The following is a 14,343-nucleotide window of genomic DNA, read 5'->3' as shown; positions in this document are numbered from 1 at the left end:
CGTACACTATTTTTCCCTTATATAATTCATCTATTCTTGGTCATGATATAGTAGCATAAAATGAAGCTATTTTGATGTACTCGGGTTGACGTCTTGCTTGGTTATCACATATACTCCCTCCGTAAACTAATATAAGAGCGTTTAGAATACTAAAGTAGTGATTTAAACGCTTTTATATTAGTTTACAGAGGGAGTACATGTGTATTTAATAATTTAATTGATGACCTCAAATATAACTGCAATTTAACAACACATTTGGAGTGGTCTCTGATGTCCAGTTTGATGTGTTATTTTTTTTAATAGGATGTTGCAAACAGATAATGCTTTACCGGACATATGTGGAGTTGGTATTGCTAATCAACAAAGAAAGTGCACCTTGACAGTAGCATGGCTGCCCAGCAATTTTGCATTAAAATAAAGATATGGCAAGGCAGCATGCGAATTGGAAGCTACAACTCAACAATGCATTATGGAAGTTAAACTCTAAAATACCACACAAACCCATAAATTTATATTTTATACCCGTTGCAAAGCACGGGCCTTTTTGCTAGTTTGAATCTCATAAGATTAGCACAGAGTGTTTTATGCCATAGAAAAAACAAATGAAATGGAAAAAAAAGTTGAAATGGATACTAGATTTTCAATGAAATGTAGTACATGATTCCATAGAAATTTTTTCTATATGATTCAATCCTATGAATCAAACAACCAATGTAGAAAAAAATTCTAAGGATTCCAAACTTTTCGAAAATCCTATGAAATTCCTTTGAATCAAAGGAGCCCTTAACGTGGATAAGTCATGAACAGATCTTTTAAGGATGTGTTAAATACACCGCGAATCTTAGAACTTGCAAGTGAGGCCAGTTTGATGCACAAACTTGTAAAACTAGACGATACTCCGCGCATTGATGCGGGAACTTGTTGTGATTTTTCTTAGTACATAAAAAAAAGCATGAACAATGTCACGGTACATTAGCATGCCAAACTACTTAAAAAGACAATAATTTACATATGTGAGAGGCAAGGAGAAGAAAGCATAAAACTGTGAGTACATTGTGAAAGATTCTGAACTTGTGCATGCAATTAACTTTTCTATTGAGTGTACAAACAAATTCCCTATTCTCTTTTTTTCTTCGAAAAGGGGGGACTCCCCGGCCTCTGCAAAATTCCCTATTCTCAAATTCAGCATTCTGTTTATGGTCCCTTCTATTTACTAAGAATGGCTATATAGTCGAGAAGGTCTTCCACTTGTCAACTCCCCAGAACAACAGGAAAATCCGAAATGACTAAAAATATATGAACTTAATTATGGAGCAAAGTCGCACCGAAACACCATGAGGAAACCATAAATATGGCATCTTAAGAAAACCGCAGTTGAAGCGAAATAACATGTTTTCACAACAATTTCAAACAAAATAGTTGACACATTTCTACGGATATTCGTTTTCTATAGAACATGGCAAATTTACTTTTTTGTGCCATGTCACTTTCTACGGATTTTTGTTTTCTTTAGGACATGGCAAATTTACATTTTTTTCATGGCAATTTCATGAAATTTGATCTACTTAATATGGCGACTAAAACTATATGTTCGCTGTAAGATTGTAATTATCATAAACTTTCAAAGCATCACACCATGTTTAATTTTTGTGATGCCTTGTTGCCATGACAAACTAGTGGGATCATGCCAATTTTTTGTATGTTCTCATACACAAAACAATGTAGTTTTGCCATGGATTTTTGTGTTTAGTTAAAAATATTTTTGCAATATGTTTTTGCCTGGATAATGATGTAGAGGGGGGAGATCCGATGGGGCATAGCAAATCATGGCAATTTCATACACAAAAACAATTTAGTTTTGCCATGGATTCTTGTGTAGTTATATATCATGGCCTTTTTCTCACACAAATCATGACAATTTTAATTAAAATACCATGTCAAATTTGATATGGTTCACCCATGGCCATTTTCTTGTTCGTAATTGTTCTTAAATTTTTTGTGTTTTTTCACACACGGCAAATTTCATTAAAAAGATCATGGCATTTTTTAATATGATTCCGCCATGGCAATTTTTTGTTTGTATTTTGTTCATTCTTTTTTGTTTCCTGGTAATGTTTTGCCATGTCATTTTCTGAATATGCTTATTTTTCAATGGCAATTCTAGATTTTTTTAAAAAGGGCATAGTTTTTAGTATTGAGCGAATGACATAGTAAAGTTTTATCTCCTTACTATTTGTTTCCATGGGAAATTTTATCATGCATGATTTTTTGTATTGTATTAGACGTTCACAAATTGGTTTTAATATAAGATACACAATTATTACTATACGCTACATGTCAAAATACTCACTGCATATGGTCTTTTTGTTAATTTTTAGTTTTTAGTTTTGTTTTGGGCCAGGAGGCCCAGGAAGGTCCTTTCTAGCATCAGGTGGTTCTGCTGGAGGATGATTCCAATTCGGTGAAAGCTCGACACCTAACCTTTGTTCATCAGGTTCAGGAGAGTTTTGTGGGAGCTCCGATGCAGCGTTGCAGGCGCCATCTCTGCCAGCTCTCTTCTAGCTGGTGCTCACAACTGCCTGCTCAAGATAGAAAGGGGAAGAACGGGTTACCTTAGCTCCTGTTCGTGCTTGCCGCCATCTCTGGAGATTGAGGAGAAGTTAGCGGCCGCCGATTTGTTTGGAGGAAGGTTGGCAGCGCTGCTAAATATGGGTCATTAGCTAGGATTTTACTGCGCTATTGGTGGGATTTTCGCGCCTTCCCCCTTCCACCGCGGGACGTGAGGAACAACTTGAGTTTTTTTTGTCGACTCCCAATCCCACGCCGTTACCAGCCTCCCCCCCAAGGAAGAGTTATACGGGAGTTGGACCTCCTAATTCCTCTTCTCCTTCCCCTCTTAATTCCCTTGTCCCTGAGCCAATCAAAGGAAGTTAATTCCCATGGGCCTTAAACTCCCATTCCTCACATCCAAATCCCCCAAACAAACATGATTTTGGGTAGCTTAAGGGATTGGAATGGGAGTTTAGGAGGGGGAGTTTGTGAAGGGATTAGACTCTGGAAGAAGACTATTAGTCCCAATCCCATGTTTGGTGTTGTGGGAATTATCAGTGGGAATTTAACAAGGAGTTATTTTCCTTTGTTTGGTTCATGGGTATAGGAATGGGAATTGTTCTATGATATGGGCATGAGTGTTGCCATCAAACATGTCTACAATAAGAAAATACTCATATTTTGAATTTATTTGTTCCACACCGAAGAAAGAGAGAACATGCTGGAAGCAAAAACATTGCATTTTGATCAATATACTTACATTCTTACACACATACATACATACATAAATACATACATACATACATACATACATACATACATACATACATACATACATACATACATACATACATACATACATATCAGAAGATAATGAGATACCAGATAATGCACAAGTGTCATGCTCGCTGGATGTATTTAGTCCATCAAGCAAATCATCAACATTCAATCTCAGCAAATGAGAGCAAAGACATGAAGCAGGTATTTTAACTAGCAGATGAACAGATGAAAGTATCCTTTCCAAGATTATAAGATGAGATTATATAAAAAAATGAATGGTGACACACTAAATTTTGCAAGGGATGAGTTTAAAGAAACCAACTACCTAGTCCTGAACAAAAAATATATATAAACTGCTAATCTGGAAGTTCAAATCTGGATATTCACTTATTTTTTGGCCGCCTCAAGCTCCTGGCGAACGAACACTACTTTGAAATCATCACGCAAATGTATGAAAAGCTAAGTCTTTCCAGCGCCACTACCAATGACACAAACAACCATAACAAGTTCTTCTTTACTGAGATCTTTAAGATTCTGCAAAATGTCAAGTAACTTGGTTCTGTTGGCTGATGTGTGCTCATGAACTTGAGCTTCATGCATAAACACCCTTTGTAAACCGTTCATGGTTTTGCATTCTCCTGTTTTACTTCCAAGAACTTTGCAATTGTGTCAGACACATTTATAAGGCCTGATTCCAGTGCATCATCATCAGGGTATGTTCTCTTATGACCAGGCCTAGAACCACGAGATGGGTTGGTGTTCTCATGTGCTTGAGGAAAATTCTCCTTGGCTGGTTGGCTAGTACGTTCTGCATCTGTTGCTCGTTCAACTTCTACAACTTCCTCTTCTTCGGGACCTTTAGGGCTCCCTCCTTTAGCCAAATTGAAAGTGCAACTATCCCTGGGTGGTTTTGGTAATTCCTAACAACATATAGCTCATTGAGCTAACATTATTCCAAGATTAATATTTCAGGAAAAGCTCAATGAATGGCATGGCATGGATGAGGAAAGTGGACCCCTCAAAATACTAAGGACAAAAAGATTGGCTCAAGCTCAAAGCTCAAGACTCTACATTTTATATTTTAGTGATCCAAGATCACATTGAGTCTATAGGAAAAGCCAATACTATCAAGGAGGGATGAGATGTTTCTTGATGAGGTTCTTGCTTCATAGTGCTAGTGATATGCTCCAAAACCCTCAACTACCTTCCCACATCCACATATGACCTAAACCAAAAGTCAAACTCGGCCCCACTGATTCTTTCTATCCGGCGCCACCGAGTTCAGATGTCATAGCCACTGCCACAAACCCTAGGGAAATCGGTCTAACCGATAGGGATCTCGGTCTCACCGAGATGGGGTTGTAATCTCTCCATTTCCCTTTGTAACGTTTCGGTCCTACCGAGATGAGCGATCGGTCCCACCGAGATTGCAATGTAAACTCTCTGTTTCCCTTTTGTAACATTTCGGTCTCACCGAAATGAGCGATCGGTCCCACCGAGTTTACCTAACCAACTCTATGGTTAGCTTATTACCAAAATCGGTCCCACCGAGTTTGTGTAATCGGTCACATCGAGATTACGTTATGCCCTAACCCTAACCATATCGGTCCTACCGAGTTGCATCTCAGTCCCACCAAAAATCCTAACGGTCACTAGGTTTGCTAAATCGGTCCGACCGAGTTTCTCAATTCGGTCTCACCGAGATTGGTAAATTGTGTGCAACGGTTAGTTTTTGTGTGGAGGCTATATATACCCCTCCATCCACTCTTCATTCATGGAGAGAGCCATCAGAACATACCTACACTTCCAATACATATTTTCTGAGAGAGAACCACCTACTCATGTGTTGAGGCCAAGATATTCCATTCCCACCATATGAATCTTGATCTCTAGCCTTCCCCAAGTTGCTTTCCACTCAAATATTCTTTTCGCCAAATCCATATTCTGTGTGAGAGAGTTGAGTGTTGGGGAGACTATCATTTGAAGCACAAGAGCAAGGAGTTCATCATCAACACACCATTTGTTACTTCTTGGAGAGTGGTGTCTCCTAGATTGGCTAGGTGTCACTTGGGAGCCTCCGACAAGATTGTGGAGTTGAACCAAGGAGTTTGTAAGGGCAAGGAGGTCGCCTACTTCGTGAAGATCTACCGCTAGTGAGGCAAGTCCTTCGTGGGCGATGGCCATGATGGGATAGACAAGGTTGCTTCTTTGTGGAACCTTCGTGGGTGGAGCCCTCCGTGGACTCGCGCAACCGTTACCCTTCGTGGGTTGAAGTCTCCATCAACGTGGATGTACGATAGCACCACCTATCGGTACCACGACAAAAACATCCGTGTCTCCAATTGCGTTTGAATTCTCCAAACCCTTCCCTTTACATTCTTGTAAGTTGCATGCTTTACTTTCCGCTGCTCATAGACTCTTTGCATGCTTGCTTGAATTATGTTAAGATTGCTTGACTTGTGCTAAGATAACTAAAATCTGCCAAAGACTAAAATTGGGAAAAGGATAGATTTTTAATTGGTCAAGTAGTCTAATCACCCCCCTTCTAGACATACTTTCTATCCTACAAGTGGTATCAGAGCTCTGGTCTCCATTTGTTTTGATTTCCATAGCTTTTGGTGGTCATAGCCTTGGTTTCACAACCTAGGAGAGTATGGTGTCTAGCGAGGGAAATTATCACCGTAGAGGTCCTTACTTTGGTGGTACTAATTTTGCTAGTTGGAAGCATAAGATGAAATGCATATTCTTGGACATAACCCCACCGTTTGGGCTATTGTGTGTGTTGGCTTGCAATGTGAATTCTTTGATGGGAGAGAACCGAATCGTGAAGCCACCGCGGAAGAGTTGAAAATGCTGCAATACACGCTCAAGCTTGTGATATCCTCTTCAACGGATTGTGCCCCGAAGAATTCAACAAAATCAGTCGTCTTGAGAATGCAAAGGAAATTTGGGATACTTTGATTGACATGCATGAAGGTACCGACTCCGTCAAGGAATCCAAGTTGGATGTGCTTCAAAGTCAACTTGACAAGTTCAAAATGAAGGATGGTGAAGGTGTCGCTGAAATGTACTCTAGGCTTGCTCTTATCACAAATGAGATTGCCGGCTTAGGAAGTGAAGAGATGACCGACATATTCATCATCAAGAAGATCCTAAGAGCCTTGGATGGAAAATATGATAATGTGTGCACATTGATTCAAATGATGCCCAATTACAAAGATCTCAAGCCAACAGAAGTCATTGGAAGAATTGTTGCTCATGAGATGTCACTCAAGGATAAGGAGGAACTTCACAACAAATCAAGTGGTGCTTACAAAGCCTCATGCGAAGCCCCCACATCATCAAGTGAGAAACAAACCTTCAATGAAGAATTGAGCTTAATGATGAAGAACTTCAACAAATTCTACAAGAGTAGAAGCAAAGAGAGAAGCTCCAAGTCAAGGTCCTACAATGACAAAAGATCTTCTAGTCGAGAGCGAAACTGCTACAATTGTGGAAGGCCCGGACACTATTCCAATGAGTGTACGGCACCCCACAAAAGAAGAGAAGATTCTCCAAAAATAAGTAGAAGAGAAGAATCACCACCTAGAGAAAGAAGGAGTAGAGATGATCGTTATGAACGAAGACCCTCACGGAGAAGCAAGGATTCATAAAGAAAGGACAAGTCGTCAAGGAGCTACACAAAACGAAGACATCACGCTCATGTTGGTGAATGGGTATCCGGCTCTGACTCCGACAATCACTCCGAGAGAAGCTATCACTCCGACTCCGAATATACTCAAGATGAAGGTTTTGCCGGTCTATCACTTGTGTCAACCAACTCCTACGACATATTTGATTTACCAAATGAAGGAATTGGAAGATGCTTCATGGCCAAAGGTCCAAAGGTATCACACCCCGAGTATGTTGATTTCAATAGTGATGAAGATGACTTGTTAGGTGATGATGATTTACTTGTTGACAACTCTAGTGATGAATACTATGATGAAACGTCAATTAATCATGCTAATCAAGATGAAATGAATGACAATGATAAGGAGAAGATTGAGTCTCTAACTAAAGAACTAAACACTCTTAAGTTAGCCCATGAAACTATCTTAGGAGATCATCGAGAACTTTTAAGGACTCATGAGAAATTACGTTTTGAAAAGCTCAACCTTGAGCAAGAGCATGAGTTCTTGAAGGCAATCAATGATGATCTTCGCAAGAAAAGTTCTTCTTACATTGCCAAGCGTTTACTCTTATCCACTTACATGCCTCAAGTCAAGTCTAGTAACAAGAACAAGAAAGATTCTTCCTCTAGTAGTAACAATAATCATGCTAAATCCAATGTTGTTGCTTGTAGTAGTTCTCTTGATTCCACTAATGATTCTCTTAGCCAAGTTACACTTGAGCAAGAAAATAGCTTATTGAAGGGAATTATAGAGAAAGGTGTTTACAAGAGCCTTGCCGGGAGTAAGCAATTCGAGGAAATTGTACGCAAGCAAGGAAGGCATCAGAAGAACCAAGGTGTTGGTTTTGAACGAAAGTTCAATGCCAATGGAGTTGAGTGGGAAGAAGATCAATACCCCAAGACGAAGTTTGTTCCTCAACAAGAGAAGTATGATCCTACTTCTTTCAAAGGAACACAAGCTCAAGATGATCTTCCACCACAAGACCACAAGCAAAAAGGCAAGGACAAGCTTCAAGAGGAAATTGATGCATTTGAAGAAGCTCCTAAGGCCTTGGTCAAGTGGGTTCCCAAGACTACATCAAGTTCCACTTTAGCAAGTACAACTACAATGCTGAGGATTCACATCAAGATGGTGTGGATCCCGAAGAACAAGAACTAGAGAGTTCTTGAGGGTGACTCTGCCAACATACTTCACTCTTATCATTTTGGCAAGAACGGGTGCAATCAACTTCCACATCTTGCACTAGTTCAAGGAGTCACAAACCCTCTTGTTGGTAAGACAAGGGATAAGGTAACCTAAAGCTTTCATAGACATCATCTTGTGTGTGCATCACTCTATGCCTATGGATATCCTTATTTGTTCCTTATGGGACTAACCCGTGTAGGTATTGAAAGTGCAACTCACTCCAAAGGATAGCTCCAAATGATCTACATCAACATTGAGCATCCACATCTTCAACATCTACATGAAGTCATCATCGACAAAACCCAAGGTTAGTTCATCCCTCTTAAGGGGGGATCTCACATCTAGGGGGAGCTTTACTCTAAGAATTGAGCTAAAGCAACTCTAATGGTGTGAAAACAACAACGCTTTATGTAAAAGTGGTAACCCCACTTGTGCTTAAACGATGAGTATGACCTATGATCAAATGTTCTCATTTGACTCCTAAGTCAATATACTCATATATAGATGACCTAGTCATCGCCAATTGCTTGATAGATGCTAGAATTGGTTGTGCATGCTTTGCCACATATTTCAATTACCATTTTATTGTGTGAGCATGTTGGTTGCATAATTTACTCATTCAAGGACATCCACTTGTTGTTTTGATTGATTGGTTTCTTTTTTCTCTTGCCAAGTGGATGGACAAGAATGCCTAAGAACCTTCTCTAGCTATCTATGCTTTTCTCGTCTCAAACTCTATTCATGCTACATCACAAAATTTGATCAAGTCAGATTCGAACCACTCTGTGTGAGGAGCACTCGGAGTCCCCGATTCGTCATAGACTTAAAATTCCAAAACTTCTTTGTGCGTTTCAGTCTGACCGATTCATCCATTTTGGTCATACCGAGATCACTAAGTCGATCTAGGTTTTCAATCTTGGTGCAACCGATTTGAACTTTTCGGTCACATCGAGTTGTAGTAACTTCTTGCAGTTATGCATCTCGGTGCCACCGAGTTGTTCCACTCGGTCACACCGACAGGGTCGGGCTATATATACCCACGGGCAAAATTTTTGGAAATTTTTCTCCGAACTCTTTTGCCCGCGCTTAGCCCGCTCTGCCTCCAGGGTCTCCGGGTCGTCCTCCTCGTCGCCAGTTGCCTCCTGCTGCTGGTCTCCGCCGCTGTCAACGGGAATCATCCCCGCCGTTGCCACCGTAGCGAGTTCGTCGCCGAACTAGGGTATGAACTTGATCACTGTGCTATCCTTATCTGATTCCTAGCACATTGTGTTCGCCATGAATCTTGCCACGATTGAAACCATCCTATCCAGTGAAAAACACTCCGTAGATTAGAGATGATTTGAAAATTTAGGGTTAGGTTTCCGCCGAAACCATCTCGGACCAACCGAGTTGTGGAACTCGGTACCACCGATTCGGCTCAGGCCATTGCACATGTGATTCTCGGTCTGACCGAGAATTGAAAATCGGTGTGACCGAGTTCAGGACTTTGTGAAACCCTAGCAGTCTCAGTGCCACCGAACTGTGACTCGGTCTGACCGAGTTCACTAGTTTAGGTTCCAACAGCTGCTTCGGTATCACCGAGTATACAAATCGGTTGATCCGAAATGCTTTCTGAGGAAAACAAAAACTAAGTTTTTGATTCATTCTTTTGCAAAACCTCTGTATTTTGTGATGCTCATCCACTCTACCTCATCTATAATCTATTCACAGGGTCAGCTGTCAGAGATTGCATTATGTCTGATCAAAGTGACAGTCAGAACAAGTCAGAGGAGCAGGTTCACATGAGTGAGGGCACCAGTCCCTCTAGCAGCTCAGATGATGGAAGTAGGAGCACACCCAGCAACTTGCCAAAAGCTGCCACCAGGGCCAGAAAGAAAAAAACTTCTGAATATGAGGATGAAGACTGTCGGTGTCAAAACCGGCGGATCTCGGGTAGGGGGTCCCGAACTGTGCGTCTAGGCCGGATGGTAATAGGAGGCAAGGGACACGAAGCTTTACCCAGGTTCGGGCCCTCTCGATGGAGGTAAAACCCTACGTCCTTCTTGATTAATATTGATGATATGGGTAGTACAAGAGTAGATCTACCATGAGATCGAGGAGGCTAAACCCTAGAAGCTAGCCTATGGTATGGTTGTTGATGTGTACATTGTCCTACGGACTAAAACCCACCAGTTTATATAGACACCGGATAGGGTTAGGGTTATATAGAGTCGGTTACAATGGTAGGAGATCTACATATCCGTATCGCCAAGATTGCCTTCCACGCCAAGGAAAGTCCCTTCCGGACACGGGACGAAGTCTTCAATCTTGTGTCTTCATAGTCCAGGAGTGCGGCTGAAGGTATAGTACGGCCATCCGGACACCCCCTAATCCAGGACCCCCTCAGTAGCCCCTGAACCAGGTGTCGGTGTCAAAACCGGCGGATCTCGGGTAGGGGGTCCTGAACTGTGCGTCTAGGCCGGATGGTAACAGGAGACAGGGAACACGATGTTTTACCCAGGTTCGGGCCCTCTTGATGGAGGTAAAACCCTACGTCCTGCTTGATTAATATTGATGATATGGGTAGTACAAGAGTAGATCTACCACGAGATCAAGGAGGCTAAACCCTAGAAGCTAGCCTATGGTATGATTGTTGTCTATGGAGTTGATGAAGTTGTCCTACGGACTAAAACCCTCCGGTTTATATAGACACCGGATAGGGTTAGGGTTACATAGAGTCGGTTACAATGGTAGGAGATCTTGAATATTCGCATCGCCAAGCTTGCCCTCCACGCCAAGGAAAGTCCCATCCGGACACGGGACGAAGTCTTCAATCTTGTATCTTCATAATCCTGGAGTCCGGCTGAAGGTATAGTCCGGCTACCCGAACACCCCCTAATCCAGGACTCCCTCAGTAGCCCCTGAACCAGGCTTCAATGACGACGAGTCCGGCGCGCAAATTGTCTTCGGCATTGCAAGGCGGGTTCCTCCTCGAAGTCCTTCATAGAAGATCGTAAACACCAAGAGTAGTGTCCGGCTCTGCAAAATAAGCTTCCACATATTGCCATAGAGAGAATAATATTAACACAAATCAAATCTACTGACATATTCCGCAGTGCGTCATCACACTACGGACAAGTCCTTTATGAATCGTTTACTTTTTCACCTCAGCGTGTTTAGCGAGGCGGTTTCCTTGGCACGTCTTGTCAAAGCAGAGATCATGTACCCCCCTTTTACGGGATTCTCATCAATACGGACGTGGGTAATCCAACCGCGCCACCTATCACGGCGCTTGGGAGGCAAGTGAGTTTTACTAGGCAGGTGGGGACGCACAACCGCATCCGCCCATATAAGGGGATAAGGATCCACCTTTTTACCTATGCCTTCTTCCTCCTCTACCTATCCATCTCCTGCGCACTCGAGCTCCAGCGCCCAAGCCCGCACTTCCCACCTCAACCTCCTCCAGCAATGTCCGGAGCGGGAGGCAAGTGGATGGTCTCCACCGTTGCGGAGGGCCAAGTTAAAAAGCTAAGGAAGGCCGCATACTTGTCCAAGGACATCGCGCACCGGCTTCCCGAGGAGGGGCAGCTTATCCCCACCCCAAGGCCCCATGAGAGGGTAGTATTCCTTCCCCACTTCCTCCGCGGACTGGGTTTTCCACTTCACCCATTTGTCCGGGGACTCATGTTCTACTACGGCCTGGATTTTCACGATCTGGCCCTGAACTTCATCCTCAATATCTCGGCGTTTATCGTCGTGTGCGAGGCTTTTCTCCGCGTCCGCCCCCATTTCGGCCTCTGGCTCAAGACCTTCAACGTCAAGCCCAAGGTGGTGCGCGGCAACCAGGCGGAGTGCGGAGGCGCTATGGCAGGCAAGATGGCCAACGTCCTATGGTTCGAGGGCTCTTTTGTGGAGACCCTAAAGGGATGGCAAGCTGGGTGGTTTTATATCACCGAGCCGCGTGATCCGGAATGGACCGCAGCCCCCGAGTTCCGATCCGGACCCCCCACGCGGCTTATGTCCTGGAAAGAGACGGGCCTGTCGTGGGGTAACGAAAAAGAGGTGACCGGATTGCAAACATGCATCCAGTCCCTGGTGAACAAGCCAGTCCGGCTTGTCAATGTAATCCAGGTTATGCTCGTCCGCCGGATCCTCCCGTGTCAACAACGGGATTTTAATCTGTGGGAGTTCAACCCAGCGCAGCATCAAACCCTCAGCAGGCTCTTCGACATGACGTACGAAGACGCCTGGAGGCTGCTATTTAAGGGCGCCGAGGCTCCTGCATCCTCTTCCGAGGACCGCGGATACAGCTTGCAGCGTCATGCTAACGAGGTAAGCCATCTACACCTTTTACAGGATGTTTTAAGCTTTTTCCATAGTTTGACTCTATGCGGGATCTAAACTCCCTTACCTTTGACAGGCTTGGCGGGCGATATCCGGACCGATTAACTGTCCGGCTCCGCTGCCCGAAGACCCAGCCCCAGCTCTCCTAACGAAGCTGCTGGTTCCGGCGCCTTATGTGGTGCCGGAGAAGAAGGCCAAGAAGAAGAAGACCACGGGGACTCGAAAGAGTGCCCGTAATATGGTGGTGTCGGACTCGTCATCTGACGAGTCCGAGACGCACTCCTCCCGTGAAAACGTGGAGGAGGAAGAAGAAACCTCTCCCCCTCCAGCGGGGGATGGGAAGAAAAGGAAGGCCGCCCCAATGGGGGAGGCCGGAGGGTCCAAGAAGAGGAAGACCCCTCCGCCGGACTACCTTCCCGACGCCGAAGAGGACGAAGAGGAGTGGCCAGACAGGGCCAAGCATCCGGCGAAATTGTAAGTTCGGATATCAGAGTAACTCATGACATTCCTTCGTTGCACAGCTTTCCCTAATGTCGAATATAATTATGCAGCCCGCCCCGGACCGGACTCGACGAGTCGTCGAGCGGCCCCCTGAATTCATCGGACGTGAACTCAGTTCCGCCCGCTGTCTCCCCCCGCACCGCGGACGACGCCGAAGTGGCGTCGCGACGAGCTCCGGGGCAGGAGGAGGTGGTCCCGGAGGAGCCGCAAGGCAACCTCCCAGACTCCCGGAGTGAAGGGGACAAGGCCCCCCCAGGGCTCCAAGTCCGGCTTTGAGCCGGACACCACACCGGAATCTACAACAGTTCTGGTCCGCGGTAGGCGAACTCCTTCCAAGAGGAGTAAGCCTTCTGAGCCGGCAGCCTCTGTCCAACCGGAGGTGCCGGACAATCTGCTGGAGGTGCTTGACGGCACCTCCATCGACGAGGAGCACCATACTATTATGAGTACGGTGATCCAGAAGGTTCAGTCCGCCAAGAGCGGACTGAGTGAAGCTTGCGCTAGCCTTCTTACAGGCTTCGAGGTAAGTAAAAAATATGTAAAGATATAACCACATAGACAGTAGCCCCTGATGCTCTGTTTGGCGTTCGGAAAGAAAAGCCGAATAGAGGATCTATTAAATTTCGCAGGAGTCTAACAATAAAGAGTCAATATGCGTATGCAGGCTTCGCTGCTAGCCACCGCCGCGCTGACTGCGGAGGTGGGTGCCCTGAAACAGGGCCTCGAGCGGACCGAGCAAGAGCTCGGCCTTGCCAAACGGCAGCTCGAGGAGAAAGAAGGTAAGAAATACCTTACAGAAAGAGTGCCTATGGAAAGGCTTGATTGCAAAAAATAACAGGATTGTACTGCTTATTGTAGGGGCCACGACTGAGGTGGCGACCCTCAAGCAGGCGCTGTCCGAGGCCGAAAAGAAAACGGCCGCGGAGTGCTCCGAGCGAGAGAAACTTGAGGGCCAGGTTGGCGAGGTGCAGCAGGAGCTTCAGGCTCTCCAGAAAAAACATGAGAGTTTGGAGCTTGAGTCCAAGACGCAAGCGTCCGAGCTCGCGGCGGCCCTTGAGACTACCAAGTCCGCCAAGGCCGAAGCCCAAAAGGCCCTCCAAGAGTTGGAGGAGATGAAAAAGATAGCGGCGGGTAAGGCATTCTTTATGCAAAGCAGAAGTATAAAAGTAAAGTACTTGTTACTTACCCAAATCCGGAGCTCTCCAGGGGCATTCGCAGATCTTCCCCGCAGCGTATCCGACGCCGCCGCATCCTACCGAGCCGAAGAGGGCAGCTGGACGGAGAAGGTGTTCTGGTCTCAGTATGCTGAGGCCGGACACCCTGTGCCCTT

At 44.7% G+C, this 14,343-nt stretch overlaps 1 pseudogene; it reads right to left on the bottom strand.

The window, feature by feature from the left end:
* Positions 1 to 3,789: 3,789 nt before the first annotated feature.
* LOC147978395 (uncharacterized) overlaps positions 3,790 to 14,343 on the bottom strand; it is a 48,664-nt pseudogene continuing 38,110 nt past the window's right edge.

Source organism: Triticum urartu, chromosome 3A (assembly GCF_056163025.1).
Source record: "Triticum urartu cultivar PI428250 chromosome 3A, HENAU_Tu73, whole genome shotgun sequence".
NCBI classification, from domain to species: domain Eukaryota; kingdom Viridiplantae; phylum Streptophyta; class Magnoliopsida; order Poales; family Poaceae; genus Triticum; species Triticum urartu.
This window is presented reverse-complemented; position numbering and strand designations above follow the sequence as displayed.